Genomic DNA, 17,033 nt, shown 5'->3' with positions numbered 1-17,033 from the left:
GGTATGTGTGTGTCGCTGCTTTTCCAGTGACACTGATGTTTGAAATATTTTCATACAGACAGAACAGAAAAATGTTTCTCCTTCCACATTCAAAGGCCGATGGTATTCATCATTTCGAGCTAACAAGGGTTGGATACAGTGCGCAGAGTGAGAATAAAATCAATGAGCTGATGATTTTCTCTGCTGGTCACTGGGCCTTTTGTGCTGGCCCAATAGGGTGAACACAGGCTGGCCGAATAGGGTGAACCCGGGCTGGCCCAACAGGGAAAGCCTGTGCTGTTGCAAAAGGGTTAGCTTCGGCTGGACTGGCCCAGTAGGGTGAGGCGTGCTGGCCCAAGGTCACCAGACAACTATCAGAACAACAAGGCTCCCTTTCAAGGGCCACGGAGCTGGATATAAACATGTGACCAATCAAACTGACAGACATCCTGAAGCCTCTCCCATCCTTTGTCGCTGCAAAAAAGACCGTGATGAGCCGTGAAACCGCGCTGATCAATATAGCGGCCGCTGAGCACGCTCTCACCACCAGTTACTGCCAAGAAAGGCGCCAAGAAAACGGTCACTAACACAAAACTGAAGAGCGGCAAGAAGCGCAGACAGTCGAGGAAGGAGAGTTACTCCATTTACATCTACAAAGTGATGAAGCAGGTATACCCCGACACTGGCATCTCCTCCAAGGCCATGGGCATCATGAACTCGGTTGTGAAAGATATTTCTGAGCACATCGCAGGTGAGGCTTCCCGCCTGGCCCATTACAACAAGCGCCGCACCATCAGCTCCCGGGAGATCCAGACCGCCGTGCGCCTGCTGCTGCCAGGGAGCTGGCCAAGCACGCCGTGTGGGAAGGGACAAAGGCGGTGACCAAGTACACCAGCTCCAAGTAAAACTGCGCGTTGTCCTGAGAGATCAAACCCAAACATAACGGCTCTTTTAAGAGCCACCTACAACTTCTCTGAAAGAACTGCACAAACGCATCTTCCTTTAAACTTAAATCACTAATTATTTCCTGAACAAATGTTGCGAATCTTTGCAGTTCCAGCTTTAGATTTCGTTTTGAATTCTCAGATAAGCAGCTTCACTCTCAGACCTGTTCATTACACCGCCTGCCGAATTCAAAGCATGTTTAGGGGCTGAGACTCAGATTTCAGTCACACGTTCTCTCTCGCAAGTAGTTATCAAGTTTATTTTTCAATTCCTGTTGCGTCAGTCCGTTTATTAACCCGACACTCCCCGCAGTGTAACAATCCAGAATGGGAGTTCTTGCAGAGACCAGAACCGGGGCAGTTTGAACACTCTGTCTAATATGTCCTTACTATATAGTATAAATGCACACGAGGCCCATACTTAAGAGAAGGTGACTCTGTGACCAGTAACATTTATTAGCCAGCACTGAAGTGATGAAGGTGGGTGGAGCTTCCTCTTTTATACCTGAAACTCCATGTTAGGAGTGTCTCCCACAAGTTCACCCCCTTGTGGTCAATGTTCTCACGGTGTACAACTTTGGTCAGTTTATACATGGGTTACAATGACAGTTGATTACATGACATCACCTCTCCCCAAAGTCTTATTGCGATCACAGGTTAAACCTCTGGTGGTTTACGCTCCCTTGTAGAGCGGCTGAGTTGGGGATCCAGTTGTTGGGCCTTAGCCTGAGTGTCTGCTGTTTGCGGTGCCTCGGCCCGTCTGGACTGCCCACAGTGATTGGGCTCTCCTCCGCTTGGTTCTGATGTTCGGTCACCTGTGGAGGAGTGAACTCGATATCGTGTTCTTCCTCTGCTTCTTCTATGGGGTTGCTGAACCACTTTTTTGTTTGATCCACGTGTTTGCGGCAGATTTGTCCATTGTTAAGTTTAACGATCAGAATCCTATTCCCCTCTTTGGCAATCACAGTGCCTGCGAGACATTTGGGCCCTGCAGCATAGTTGAGGACAAAGACAGGGTCATTGACATCAATACATCGCGCCCTCGCATTCCCATCATGGTAGTCACATTGTGACTGGCGCCTGCCCTCAACAATTTATTTCATGGTGGTGTGCATAAGAGATAACATGGTTTTGAACGTCCTTTTTATTAGCAGCTCTGCGGGTGGAACCCCTGTGAGTGAGTATGGTCGGGATCATTTGGCCAACAGGAGACATGATAAGCGGCTTTGTAGGGAACCGCCTTGGATTCTGAGCAACGCTATTTAATTACCTGCACTGCTCGTTCCGCCTGACCATTTGAGGCCGGCTGGAAATGTGCCGTTCTGACATGGTTGATACCATTTCCTGCCATGAAGTCCTGGAATTCAATGCTTGCAAAGCACGGGCCATTGACCAAGGCGTCCAGTAGACCATGGGCGGCGAACATTGCACGTCGATTTCTACCATGGCAGAGGATGTGCTTGAATTGAGAATGTCACACTCGATCCATTTGTAGTCGGCGTCTACTACAACCAAAAACATTTTTCTCATGAAAGGACCTGCGTAGTCCACATGGATGCGTGACCATGGTTTGGCCGGCCAGGACAAGTGGCTAAGGGGGGGCTTCCCTGGGAGCATTGCCCAGCTGGACACACGTATTGCATCTGTGAACACAACGTTCCAGGTCTGCATGTATCCCTGGCCACCAAACTTATAAGCTGGCAATTGCCTTCATTATGACAATGCCCGGGTTCTCATTGTGGAGTTCTCGGATGAACATCTCTCTGCCCACCTGGGGCATGACTACACGCTTTCCCCATAGTAGGCAATCGGCCTCAATCGAGAGTTCATTCTTGCGCTGGTAAAATGGTCTGAATTCCTCAGGGAATGCCCTGTACGTGGCTGCCCAGTCACCATTCCGGTCACAGGACTGCTAATGTGTTGTGCTTTTCACGCATGGGTTCGAATCCCATCCTCGTCGTCGTTGTGTTGCAGCTTTGATTTCCCGGGTCGTGTTGTCAATCACATTTAACCTCCTCTCCAAATTTCCCTTTTACTGACACAGATGGTGTACTTTCCTCATGTCATGTCTCAAATTAATAATATAATCGTCAAGAGGATAACATTTGCAGGTCTATGGAGAGGGTGACTAATTAGATCGGTCTCTGAGGGACAGCACAAGCACGATGGGCTTAAGATCTTTTCTCAACACAGTCAGAACCTGAGAGCTACGCTTTTCACTGTCGGCGGCTCGTTGGTCTAGGGGTTTTATTCTCGCTTAGGAATGTTCACATTTGAAATGCGAGAGGTCTCGGGCTAAATCCCAGACGAGCCCCGCCATTGTTTACTCAAAGTTCCGCTTTTCACAGTCGCTTCACATGTGAGAAAACAGACATATTTCACGTTAAAACGTGTAATTTTGCGCCGAAGTTCCCTTAGCGTCCAAATGCCAGAGCAAAGTGAAGCCCGCCAAACTGAGTAAAGTTAATGTATCTCAGAGATACAAGGCTCTGTGACTCGTTGGATAACCTAAACCCTTGCTTGGTTCCGGCCAATACTTGGTAAGTATATCTTCCTCTCTGTAAGCATAAACTCACATCAATTGGGATAAGCATACAGTCAGCGTCAATCTCCACCTCTGCCCTGAATATGAGTGCGTCCTGTTTCTCGAGAGCTGAAAAGATGAGAGAAGCTGGCTTTTGAATTAGACCCTTGGCTGCCGAATTCAAAGCGGACAAGAAATCAATCCGGGCAGGCAAAGCTGCCTGGTCTGATTAAAAGGCGGTGACACCCTATATTGTAGGCATGTTCTCGTCTTCAGGCCTCAACATTAGGTTCAACATATCGTTTCAAAAGCACCGCTCCCATTGTCTGGTAATGGTTCTGCTGTTCCCACTAACACCTCCTCTGGACCATCCTTTGCTACGTTTTTGCCCGATTACCACCCACTTTGCCTTTCTCCACTGTGCCATTTATTATTTAATCACTCCTGCGTTCCACTGTATCACAAACGTTCCCATTTGAACTTTCTCGCTGCGTATTTTTTCCAGGCGCTATTTTTGTTGAAAAAATCTGTAATCTTTAACTTTTTCCTAAAATATCGGAATTATTATCCGACAGAACGTGAAACCGGATTCATCTTCCACAAAATCTGCACGACCTGCCGAATTTTACATATTTATCTGTTTTTATTCATTCTATTTCCGTGTCCCTTTTAAGGGGATGTGCTGTCTGTCCGAGATCATTCTCTGTTTGTCTAAAAGTGATGTGCTGTCTATCCCGGATTTCCAATTTCAAATTTCAAAGACTGCCTTTGGAGGGTGCAGGAATTTTAGTTTGTTTGTTTGTTTGTGTCAGCAAGAGTGTGTTCAAACGTGCTGTGCGATCTTACTGTCTTGTGAGAAAAATGCATTACATGCAACTTGAAACCGTACTGAATTGATTGAACTCGTGGAATCTCTGACGGTAGAAGAATCTGCTGTGGGATTTTGCGATTCCACATCTGAAAGAAGGGAAAATACACAAGTTAGAAATATAGCGATTTTAGCCAGGGCTTGCGTGTGGGCTGTGTGATATGATGAAATCCTTCATCCTTATTTTCAAATTCAAATCAAATCAAACCAAGACAAGACAAGACAAGACATGACTGACTGACTGACTTTGTTTATACATGTATAAATACGTGTATATTTATATGTAATCCCAAATTTTGACCTTCCAAAATAAAAATGCTTTTTCTGTTCCGCCTGCGCTGGGCTCTATAACATTTGACCTCTTTCACAGCACAAGCAGCTGCTGTCAGATCCAGCAGAAAGACACACGCGACTTTAAATGATCGCCTTTTTAGCCCACATCTTCCCTCGTGACTTGTCTTCCACCATGGGCTTACTGTGTTTGGGTAATGATTGACTGCACACCTCATTTCCAATGAAATTCTTCCAGTCACATAGCCTTCCTTCAATCAAAAAATATATAGATTATGAATCAATTATTTATTTATTTAAAACAACTCAAATTCAATTTTTTTAAATAAAATGTAAGTGCATTTATTTTCTTAAAATGTTAAATCTATATATATATTTCAATCTGTGCTGGTTTTACGTCCCTCCCTCCTTCCTGCCTGTGGCTTCAATAACCGTCTCTACTCCGCGTGGTCCTGAGGCCGAATACACAATTGCCTTCAGTGATGATAGAAATCTCACTTTATTCTTTTAAAAGAGAACTGCTGTCAGTCAAGGGTCATTCTGCAACTGGATAAAAGCGATGTCCTTGCAGTCCAGGATCATTCTGTGTCTGTTTAAACGGGCTGGTTGTAGTTCCGGTTCATAATCTTTCCCTTTGAAACGGATTTTTCAAAAACCCGGGTCATCCTGTATAGTTTGAGAAGGAGTATGATTTCAGCTGCAATGACCGAATTGTTAAACTGTTGTGTTTCAATTTACATTGGGCATGCCTGCGCCGGTGCACACCCAGATCGCCGTGCATCTGTTCATTCACTCGAAATATGCTCATCTTTTCCGAAATCCAGTCCTTGATATTTCAGTTGCCCCGAATTTGCTCGCAATATACACAATAACATAATTGATGGCGTTGGCAGAGTCCGCGTGGCCTAATGGATAAGGCGTCTGATTCGATTAAAACTGCGAAGTTATCAGAAGATTGCAGGTTCGAGTTCTGCCTCGATGAACTTATGTCGCTACGTGAAATTTTAAATTTTTTCTTGTGATTCTGCCGAGAAACCAACCATCTCTTCCAGACACTCACCTGAAGTAAAGGAAGGCTGTTTGCTTAAAGAATCTCATGACACATTTTCATCATTGTCGATCTGCATGCACGGGCAGGGCAAGCTGTGAAGTGGACTTTCTTGCACATTATTTTTGTTTGGATACAAAAAGCAGGAGATTGAATGGCTGACGATGCGGTGCTCAAGTAACGAGGTGGCCGAGAGGTTAAGCCGATGGACTGTTAATCCATTGTACTCTGCACGCATGGGTTAGAATCTCATCCTCGTCGTCGTTGGCTTACAGCTTTGACCTCGTTTTGTCATTCACATTTAACCTCATCGCCAAGTTCCCCTTTTACTTACAGGGATGCTGCACTTTCCTCATGTCATGTCTCAAATTAATAATATATTCGGCAAAAGGAGAACAGTCGCAGGACAATGGCGAGGGGGACTAATTAGATAGGTTTCTGAGGGACAGCACAAGCACAATGGGCCTAATATCTTTTCTCACCACCATCAGAATCTGAGAGCTGCGCTTTTCACTGTCGGCGGCTCGTTGGTCCACGGGTATGATTCTCGCTTGGGAATGATCACATTTGAAATGCGAGCGGTCTCGTGCAAAAACCCGGACGAACCCCGCCATGTTTTACTCAAAGTTCCGCTTCTTACAGCCACTCCACATGTGAGACAACAGACATATTTCACATTAAAACGTGTGATTTTGCGCCGATGTTCCATTAGCATCCAAATCCCAGAGCAAAGTAAAACCCGCCAAACTAAGTAAAGTTAAAATATCTCAGAGGTATTCGGCTCTGTGACTCGTTGGATAACCTAAACCATTGTTTGGTTCCGGCCAATACTTGAACAGTATATCTTCCTCTCTGTACGCATAAGCTCACCTCAATTGGGTTAAGCATACATTCAGCGTCAATCTCCACCTCTGCCCTGAATATGAGTGCGTCCTGTTTCTCTCGAGCTGAAAAGATGAGAGAAGCTGCCTTTTGAATTAGTCCCTTGGCTGCCGAATTCAAAGCGGACAGGAAATCAATCCGGGCTAGCAAAGCTGCCTGGTCTGATTAAAAGGCGGTGACACGCTATATTGTTTGTATGTTCTCGTCTTCTGGCCTCAACATTAGGTTCAACGTGTCGGATCATAAGCACCGCTCCCATTGTCTGGTAATGGTTCTGCTATTCCCACTCACACCTCCTCTGGACCATCCTTTGTTACGTTATTGCCCGATTACCACCCACTTTGCCTTTCTCCATTGTGTCTTTTATTATTTAATCACTCCTGCGTTCCACCTTATCACAGACGTTCCCATTTGACCTTTCTCGCGGTGTATTTTTTCCAGGCGCTATTTTTGTTGAAAAATTCTGTAATCTTTAACTTTTTCCTCAAATATCGGAATGATCATCCGACAGAACGTGAAACCGGATTCTTCCTCCACAGAATCTGCACGACCTGCCGAGTTTTACATATTTATCTCTTTTTATTCATTCTATTTCCGTCTCCCTTTTAAGGGGATGTGCTGTCTGTCCGAGATCATTCTCTCTTTGTTTAAAATGGTGTGCTATCAGCCCCGCTTCATTCTGTGTCTGTTTAAAAGCGATGTGCTGTTGCCTCGTATTTCCAAATTCAAATTTCAAAAACTGCCTCTGGAGGGTGCAGGAACTTTGGTTTTTTTGGGTGTTTGTGTAAGCCAGAGTGTGTGCAAACGTGCTGTGCGATCTTACTGTCATGTGAGAAAAATGCATTACATGCAACTTGAAACCGTACTGATTTGATTGAACTCGTGGACTCTCTGACGGTGGAAGAATTGGCTGTGGGATTTTGCTATTCCACATCTGAAAGAAGGGAAAATACACAAGTTGGAAATATAGCGATTTTAGGCAGGGCTTGCGTGTGGGCTGTGTGATATGATGACATCCTTCTTCCTTATTTTCAAATTCAAATCAAATCAAACCAAGACAAGTCTAGACAAGACAAGACATGACTGACTGATTGACTTTGTTTATACATGTATAAATATGTGTATATTTATATGTAATCCCAAATTTTGAACTTCCAAAATAAATATGCTTTTTCTGTTCCGCCAACACCGGGATCTATTACATTTGACCTCTTTCACAGCACAAGCAGCTGCTGTCAGATCCAACAGAAAGACACACGCGAGATTAAAAGTTCGCCTTTGAAGCCCACATCTTCCCTCGTGACTTGTCTTCCACCATGGGCTTACTGTGTTTGGGTAATGATTGACTGCACACCTCATTTCCAATGAAATTCTTCCAGTCACACAGCCTTCCTTCAATCAAAAAATATATAGATTATGAATCAATTATTTATTTATTTAAAACAACTCAAATTATTTTTTTTTAAAATAAAATGTAACTGCATTTATTTTCTTAAAATGTTAAATATATATATATATTTCAATCTGGGCTGGTTTTACGTCCCTGCCTCCTTCCTGCTTTTTTTTTTTATCACCTGTGGCTTCAATAACCATCTCTGCCCCGCGTGGTCCTGAGGCCCAATACACAATTGCCTTCAGGAATGATAGAAATCTCACTTTATTCTTTTAAAAGAGAACTGCTGTCAGTCAAGGGTCATTCTGCAACTGGGTAAAAGCGATATCCTTGCAGTCCCGGATCATTCTGTGTCTGTTTAAACTGGCTGGTTGTCAGTTCCGGTTCATAATCTTTCCCTTTGATACGGATTTTCTCATAAACCCGGGTCATCCTGTATAGTTTGAGAAGGAGCATGATTTCAGCTGCAATGACCGAATTGTTAAACTGTTGTGTTTCAATTTACATTGGGCTTGCCTGCGCCGCTGCGCACCCAGATCGCCGTGCATCTGTTCATTCACTCGAAATATGCTCATCTTTTCCGAAATCCAGTCCTTGATATTGCAGTTGCCCCGATTCTGCTCGAAATATACTCAAGCACATAATGGATGGTGCTGGCCTAGGCTGCGTGGCCTAATGGATAAGTCATCTGACTTCGATTATAACCACCAAGTTATCAGAAGATTGCAGGTTCGAGTCCTGCCGCGGTCAACTTAGTTTGCTGCGTGAAATTTTACCTTTTTTGTTGTGATTCTGCCGAGAAACCAACCATCTCTTCCAGTCACTCACCTGAAGTAAAGGAAGGCTGTTTGCTTAAAGAATCTCATGACACGGTTTCATCATTGTCGATTTGCATGCACAGGCAGAGCAAGCTGTGAAGTGGACTTTGTTGCACATTATTTTTGTTTGGGTACAAAAAGCAGGAGATTGCATGGCTGACGATGTGTTAAAGAAATGACGAGATAGCCGAGAGGTTAAGGCGATGGACTGCTAATGGGCTCTGCGCAAAGGGTTCGAATCCCATTCTCGTCATCATTGTCTTCCAGCTTTGACTTTCCTTGTCGTTTTGTCATTCACATTTAACCTCATCGCCAAATTCCCCTTTTACTTGCAAGGATGCTGTACTTTGCTCATGTCATATCTCAAATTAATAAAATATTCGTAAAAAGGATAACATTCGTAGGACGAGGGAGAGTGTGACTAATTAGATCGGTCTCTGAGGGACAGCACAAGCACGATGGGCCTAATATCTTTTCTAACTGCCGTCAGAATCTGAGAGCTACACTCATTACTGTCGGCGGCTCTTTGGTCGAGTGCTATGATTTTTGCTTGGGGATGATCACATTTGATATGTGAGAGGTTCGCGGACGAGCTCCACCATTTGCTACTCAAAGTTCCATTTCTCACAGCCGGTCAACATGTGAGGAAACACATATTTCACATTAAAACGTGAGCTTTCGCGCCGATCTTCCCACAGCGTCCAAATCCCAGAGCAAAGATTTAATCCCCTTCCCACTGAATACTGCGGACAGATATGGTCACCTTGGTAACGGAATGGTCATTCTGTCATCACTTTCTAAACAATAGCACAGAAGACAATGGGTCATCAATAAATGGTAACTGGATTAAACACTCTGCAATTACATTGTAAATCATAGGAAATAAAATGCTGGATAATAACTTGTGCAGAAAGTAGCTTATCTCTCGCAAAGATTAAGAATGGTGTGTTTTGTTTACACACACACACATGCACATAGCAACGACTCTGTGTGCATTTTTCCGTTGTTCTACTTAACCTTATGCAATTTATTTCTTAGGACTTTAGGAACCTTTGGGAACCCATCCGGTGGTGTTTGCTGCGTCAGTATCTCAAGAGATAGCGCGCCGTTGCTCCTCCCACTGCCCGGGCGAATGGGGCAGCTATTTAAAGGGACAGAGACTCTCTTTTCTCTGCATATTTACACTTAAAGGATCAGTCCAGTTTATCTCAGAGTGTTGGCAAACTTCACGAACCGAGCTCCCATTAACATTCGCTCCCTTCTGTATTGTCCTGTGATTGTAACGCTGTCTATTCGAGTGACTTGAGCCTTTCTAAAATGGCACATTGTTTTTATAATCCATTTGACTTGCTTGTTTAATTTGGGAAAATTTCAGGATTGTGCAGTGTGACGAAGGTTTTGTTTAAAGGTGGAGTAAAATGTGTTTCAAAATATTCTTTCCAACCCTCCCTCAACCCGCAAAATTTTAGAACACTCTGCAATACTGACTGGGAAGTTCCCAAGTTCGGTCCTTGGTCTGGGCTGTTTGTTGATCTCAGCCAGGGCAGCAGTTCAGGGGTTATAATTGTCCTGAGTACCACTGGGCTAAATATGAGTAGAAATTAGCCACTACCCTTGCTCTTGACACTGATCCAGTGACATCAATTTGGAGGTTTGTGGATGTCATTTGGAGGTAGGATTGGATTCGGCTCTGATGACTACCACGGTGGAAATCCTGCTGACACTCTCTGAGTCGACTGATGGTGAAGCACCAGAGGTTAACACATTTCTGTGGATTTGCACACAGCCAGATTTAGCACTTCCTGGAGAAAGTAACTCGCAGTTGATTTTAGACCGTAAGGATGGTGGGAGAGTGTCTAGAATAAGTAATTTACAGCTTTGGAGAGACAGGAAGGGACAGAATGTCCTGTCGAATCTAGATTTGTCTGTTCTGAATTTCTATCCTGTACTTAAAGTAACAACTTTTGTAAGCTATATTTGCAGGGTATTAGAAGGGGAGGAGCTGCAGCTTGGTAACTCAAACCAACCATCACGTCAAGATTTGAGAGATTCAACAGATTCATCAGGATCACCTTATCATCATCCTTTGGAACAGCAGCAATAACAGCGGTGAGAAACAGTACACATGTTCTGTGTGTGGATAGAACTTCAATCATTCGTCAAGCTCTGAGACTCGTGTGCCCAGCTGACTGAACACTGTAAATGTGGGGACTGTTGGTTTGGATGCAGATGCGTGTTGGGTGGAAACACATCAGGGACAGGCCATTTACCAGCTGAGTGTGGAAAGAGATTCAGTCTCTCATCTCTCCAACTGACATTCGAGGATTTAGATAACAGACTCTGAATATCGAACTGTCTTATTAGGCCATGATGTTTTTGCTTGTTCATCTAGTTGACTGTAAACCTTTGCCAATTAGTTGATGTGATCGGTTTAGTTGTAGATATTTTTTAAAAATACATTTACTGAGTGGATTCAAATTTAAATTGAAACCAGCTTTGCAGGTGTGATACTCTATTCACACATTGAAGGTGAGAGAGATGCTGTGGATACACAAACATTCCTGTATCGGTAAGTGATTAACAGACTGGATTTTGTGTTTTGTGATCCCGGGCATGTTAGCTATCGCTACACTGGACATCAAGGCACTCTGGACGGTATGTGGAACTGCCACTTGTCCTGAGACAAACCAAAGGTCTAAGAACTGAAACAATCTTGAGTTAGAAAGGAGTAAAGGCGCAAAATGAAGCAGTCGATGACAAGAAATCAATTTGTCTCTTCTTATCATGGAGACATCAAGTATCGACGCACTGTGTTATTTGAAATATCAAAATAGTAAACTCCAGCTCAGTTTTATGGGAGATTAACATCAGCAGAAACAAATCCCAACTCACAGAATGAACACGATTCAGTCAGGATGTGATTAACAGCAGTACTAACAGTAGAACCCAACCCCTGCAGTCACTTGCGAACTCGCAATTCAAATGACTGATAAAATCCCTTCCCGCACTTCCCCAGTGTGAACTCGCTGGAGTTTCAGCAGATCAGATGATTGAGTGAAACCTTGGCCACACACAGAGCAGGTGAATGGTCTCTCCCCAGTGTGACTGCGACGATTGATTTCTAGATCAGACGGGGAACTGAATCCCTTCCCACAGTCTCCACATTTCCATGATTTCTCCATGGAGCAGGTGTCCTTGTATCTCTCCAGGTTGGATGATCAGTTGAAGTTTTGTCCACACAGAGCACACGTGTAGTTTCTCCCCGCTGTGAATGGTGCAATGATTTTCATGCTGTGTAACTGGTTGATGCTCTTTCCACAATCAGTGCACTGGAACATTCTCACGCGGATAGGGTATGTGTGCCTCGGTGCTTTTCCAGTCACACTGAAATATTTTCCCACAGGCAGAACAGAAAAAAGTTTCTTCTTCCACATTCAAAGGCCGATGGTATTCATCATTTCCAGCTTACATGGTTGGGTAAGTACGCAAAGTGAGAATAAAATCATTGAGCTGCTGATTTTCTCTGCTGGTCACTGGGCCTTTTGTGCTGGCCCAATAGGGTGAACCCGGACTGGCCCAATAGGGTGAGCATGGGTGGCCCAATAGGGTAAGCCAGGTCTGGCCCAATTGTGTGTGCCCGGGCTGATCCAATGGGGTGAGACTGTTTTGGCCGATTAGGGTGAGCCTGCGTTGGCCCAATAGGGTTACCTTGGGCTGGGCTGCCCCAATAGGGTGAGGCGTGCTGGCCCAGGGTCACCAGACAACTATCAGAACAACAAGGCTCCCATTCAGGGGCCACTGAGCTGGACATAAACATGTGAGCAATCAAACTGACAGACATCCTGAAGCCCCGTCCACGCTTTGTCGCTGCACAAAGGACCGTGCATGCGCCGTGAGACCGTGCTGACCAACATGGCGGCCGCTGAGCACGCTACCACCACCTGGAAATACAGTTACTGCCAAAGAAGGCGCCAAGAAAATGGTCACTAAAACACCACCGAAGAGCGGCAAGAAGCGCAGAAAGTCGAGGAAGGAGAGTTACTCCATTTACATCTACAAAGTTATGAAGCAGGTTCACCCCGACACGGGCATATCCTCCAAGGCCATGGGCACCATGATCTCGGTTGTGAACGATATTTTGTGGCGCATCACTGGTGAGGCTTCCCGCCTGGTCCATTACAACAATCGCCGCACCATCTGCTCCCGGGAGATCCAGACCGCCGTGCGCCTGCTGCTGCCCGGGGAGCTGGCCATGCACGCCGTGTCGGAAGGGACATAGGTGGTGACCAAGTCCACCAGCTCCAAGTAAAACTGCACACTGTCCTGAGATCAAACACAAACACAACGGCTATTTTAAGTGCCATCCACAACCTCTCTGAAAGAGCTACACAAACGCATCTACCTTTAGACTCAATTTACTGTAATTATTTCCTGAACAAGTGTGTGGGTACTTTTGCAGTTCCAGCTGTAGATTTAGTTTTACATTCTCAGATAACTGATTTTACTGTCCGGTTTTTACTTTTCCCGCCCTAAACTACAAACACGGTCCCTGGTCACCCTTTCCTTTTGCTCTCAGACCCGTTCATTTACAGCGCCTGCCAAGGAATTAGAAACTTGTTTTAGGATGAGACTCAGACTTTAGCCACCTCGTTCTCTCTCACGCCCTTTTCAATTTAGAAGAAAATTCTACTTAGGAGTCAAACAATTTATTAACCTTCGAGTCCGAGTGTAACAACCCAGAATGGGAGTTCTTACAGAGATCAGAACCGGGGCAGTTTGAACACTCTGTCCCTATTCCTTTTTCACAGAAGGACTCACAGTTCTGGTCTCACTGCTGCCTGTGCGGGGGATCGATCGATAATCTATGAAAGCTCAATTTTACAAAGATTGAGCTGGAATGTGTCCCGTTACAGAATAAGTCTTACTCTCTGTTGAACATGTAGAAATCTCGATCGACAAACACTGCCGCAGGTTTGCTGTTAGCCGACATTAGAATCAGTGAATCAATATAGAGAGAGACCGACTTCAGAGAAATACAAAGCAGACGGAACCTGAACATGCGACTGGCCGGCATTGAACACTTTGTGTGAGCCGAATATAAACGGATGTTAAGAGCCGAGTATAAAGGAAATGAGCGGTTGATGGGTCCAACGTTTCTGACTGAGAATTCATGTATTGGTTCAAAGTCCGTTTTAATGCTATGGGAGACGCACATGAATGATTTTCGTCAAAATTAATTTCATTGACAATTATTCTTGATTATAAAATGCTGCTGTTACAAGCTCACATAATTCATTCCTTATCTGACAGGGATAGTACATCGGCTGCTATGGCCGGGAATTGAACCCGGCTAGGAAGGCAGCTATTTTCACCAATATACCACCATCCCCCACACAATATGCCTTGTATTTGCGGACTAAGTAATTCTTGCGGCTCTTAAGTGGGACAAATATTATGTTCAGTAATCAGTATGTAAGCACGGTGTTGGGACACTTTCCCTACAATTAAAAACGGTCACTGTGAATAGTTACCCTGCTTGGGCTGAGCCCGCACCACATTTATTAGTTTTAAGCCCTTTTAGTTAAAAAATAATCAACAGATATGAGGAATGTTTTTTGTAAATTAACTAATTTGTACGACATAACCTGCTGAAGGCACCAAGTTAGGTGTATTTAAACCAGCCACTTCCTCTCACTTTCTCAAATGTGAGCGATGGTGGTATAGTGAGCGGTGAGCTGCCTGCCAAGCAGTGGGCCCGGCTTCCATTCCCGGCCATCGCAATCGGGGTACGTTTACCGCCTTGCAGGCCAGAAATGATTCATGGTATCTTGCAGCAGGATTTTATCAGAGCAAACCTGTTGCACTGTCGGTCGACAGTGGTCAGTTTATAACCGAGAATGTCTGAGGGTCATTTCTGATCAGGAAACTAACCGCTTAATTGCAGAGATTCAATGTTAATTTAGATCTGGGACAATTGTGATCCATAGAACATGTACCTGCCCTTATATCGATACTGTGGCTGGCTCGGAAAAGATCCTTTGGTTAAATCTTGTCCGCTTTACTGGCTCATGGACCGGTGGTATACTTGGGCAGCAGCACAGCCTGGATATTAGGCAGCACCCCATCCTGAGCGATGGTCACCTTTCCCAGCCGCTTGCTGAGCTCCTGGTCATTGCGGATGGCCAACTGCAGATGTCTGGGGATGATGCGGGTCTTCTTGTTGTCGCGGGCAGAGTTGCCGGCCAGCTCCAGGATTTCAGCGGTCAGATACTGGAGCAAAGCACCCATGTAGACCGGGGCTCCGGCACCCACACGCTCAGCGTAGTTCCCCTTCCGCAGGAGCCTGAGAACACGGCCCACAGGGAACGGCACTCCGGCAGGAGCGAGAATTGGCCTTGGGCCGAGCTTTACCGCCGGTTTTTCCTCTTATAGACAATCCACATGTTCAGAAAAAGAATGAGAAACTCATCCCACATCTGCCCTTGTTAACCTTCTGGAGAAATGCAGGGAGCGAACTTGTGATTAGTCGCTCTCGAGTGAATTTCATTGGTCTTTTCTGATAACCAATCCCAGTCTATTTAGCCCACCAATGAAAGTAGGGCCGAAATCACTGTCTCCAACAAACAGAATAACGATTTGTAATTAAAAACCCGCCAACAATTTAAAAAATAGCAGATTATGTTAATACATCCACCATTGGTCAAAGATTTGCCAACAGGTTTTAATTTATTTAGTCTTATTACAGGCCCCCCTGCAAGTTACAGTCTAGATTAAATTCGGGTGCAATTTTAAACTGTCTGTAATGGGCGGGAGTCAATCCCCACTGATTCTGTAATGGACACATTCCAACCCAATATTTGAAAAAGTTGGGTTTCATCGATTGTCGATCGAACTCCCGCAAAGGCAGCAGTGAGACCAAAACTGGGACTCCTTCTGTGAAATGGGAAGAGGGACAGTCTCATGTATTTAACTGTCATTGTAACCCATGTATAAACTGACCTAAGTTGTACACCGTGAGAACATTGACCACTAGGTGGTGAACTTTTGGGAGACACTCCTAACCTGGACATTCAGGTATAAAAGGCGACGCTCCACCCCACCTTCATCACTTCAGTGCTGGCTAAAAAAGGTTACTGGTCACAGAGTGACCTTGTCTCAAGTATGGGCCTCGTGTGCATTTATACTGTATCATAAGGACATATTATTGGCGATGAGAAACTGGGATTTAAAGCACGCGAGCATGGCCACTAGCAGCACAACGAGAGGTACTGTGTTGCTTATGATTGGGATGAGTTTATTGAGAGACTGCAGCAAAGTTTCGTCACTAAGGAATGGCTGAGACAGGATTAGCCCAACAAACGCAGGGCTCATCTCCTAATGGTTTGTGGATCCAGGACCTACTCCCTGATGAAGGACCTTCTCGTGCCGGAGAAAGCAGTGGACAAGGCTTTTGAAGAGCTCAGGAAGTTGATCGGGGAACAATTTAAACTGGCGAGCAGCATGCACATGGCGAGACATCGGTTTTACATGCACCAGCGGCGAGAAAGGCAAAGTATTCCAGACTTCATGGAAGACCTCCAGCGACCGGCGAGCCTTTGTAAGTTCCCAGGTGCATGCAGAGCGGAGATGCTGTGAGACATTTTTATTGAGGGCATCGGGCATGCTGGGGTTTTCAGGAAACTGATTGAGATCAAAGACTTGACCCTGGAAACAGCGGCTTTGATGGCCCAGACATTTATTTTAGAGAAGGGGGAGACCAGAATCATGTTTGACAAAAATCTTGGTAAATGCAGGAAATGGACCGAGAGTCAACATCGTTAACGCGGCACACAGTTCTCTAGGCAGACAGGGTCAATCGGATATGCCTGAGCAGGTAGTCGAACCAAAAGGGGTAATTAACAGACACAATGGCTAGCTGAAAGGTGATTCATACCATCGCAAGGGACAATGCGGCTAGTCATGGGGCCATCAACACCTGTCAATGGAGCGCTTAAAGACAGTTGCAGAGACAGTCAGAGACGATTGACTGGTAATGGACCTTTTGTTCCCAACAACGGCTCAGGTTGGAGATGTGGAGGAAAACACACAGCCAGAGCTTGCAGGTATCAGCAATTTACCTGCAGAAACTACAACGACAGCGGTCACTTGGCTCGTATGTGCAGGAAGCCTGCAGCCGCGTTGATGTACGAGGAGGACGGGCCCGATGTCAGCTCTACGAGGCCAAAGGGACAATGGGGGAAATCGCTGGAAGCTGAAGTTCAGCGAGTATATGTGGAGCACATGTAC

The 17,033-nt window shown here is 45.1% G+C and overlaps 1 non-coding gene across 1 annotated transcript; it reads left to right on the top strand.

Moving 5' to 3' along the window:
• The first annotated feature begins 8,590 nt into the window (after positions 1-8,590).
• Positions 8,591-8,679, top strand: trnar-ucg (transfer RNA arginine (anticodon UCG)). Its single transcript is given in 2 exon segments — positions 8,591-8,627; positions 8,644-8,679. It is a non-coding gene; the product is annotated as a tRNA-Arg (tRNA).
• Positions 8,680-17,033: the final 8,354 nt, after the last annotated feature.

Source organism: Pristiophorus japonicus, chromosome 25 (assembly GCF_044704955.1).
Source record: "Pristiophorus japonicus isolate sPriJap1 chromosome 25, sPriJap1.hap1, whole genome shotgun sequence".
In the NCBI taxonomy this organism is placed as follows: Eukaryota; Metazoa; Chordata; class Chondrichthyes; family Pristiophoridae; genus Pristiophorus; species Pristiophorus japonicus.
The sequence above is the reverse complement of the archived record's forward strand: the minus strand, read 5'-3'. Positions and strand labels throughout refer to the sequence as shown.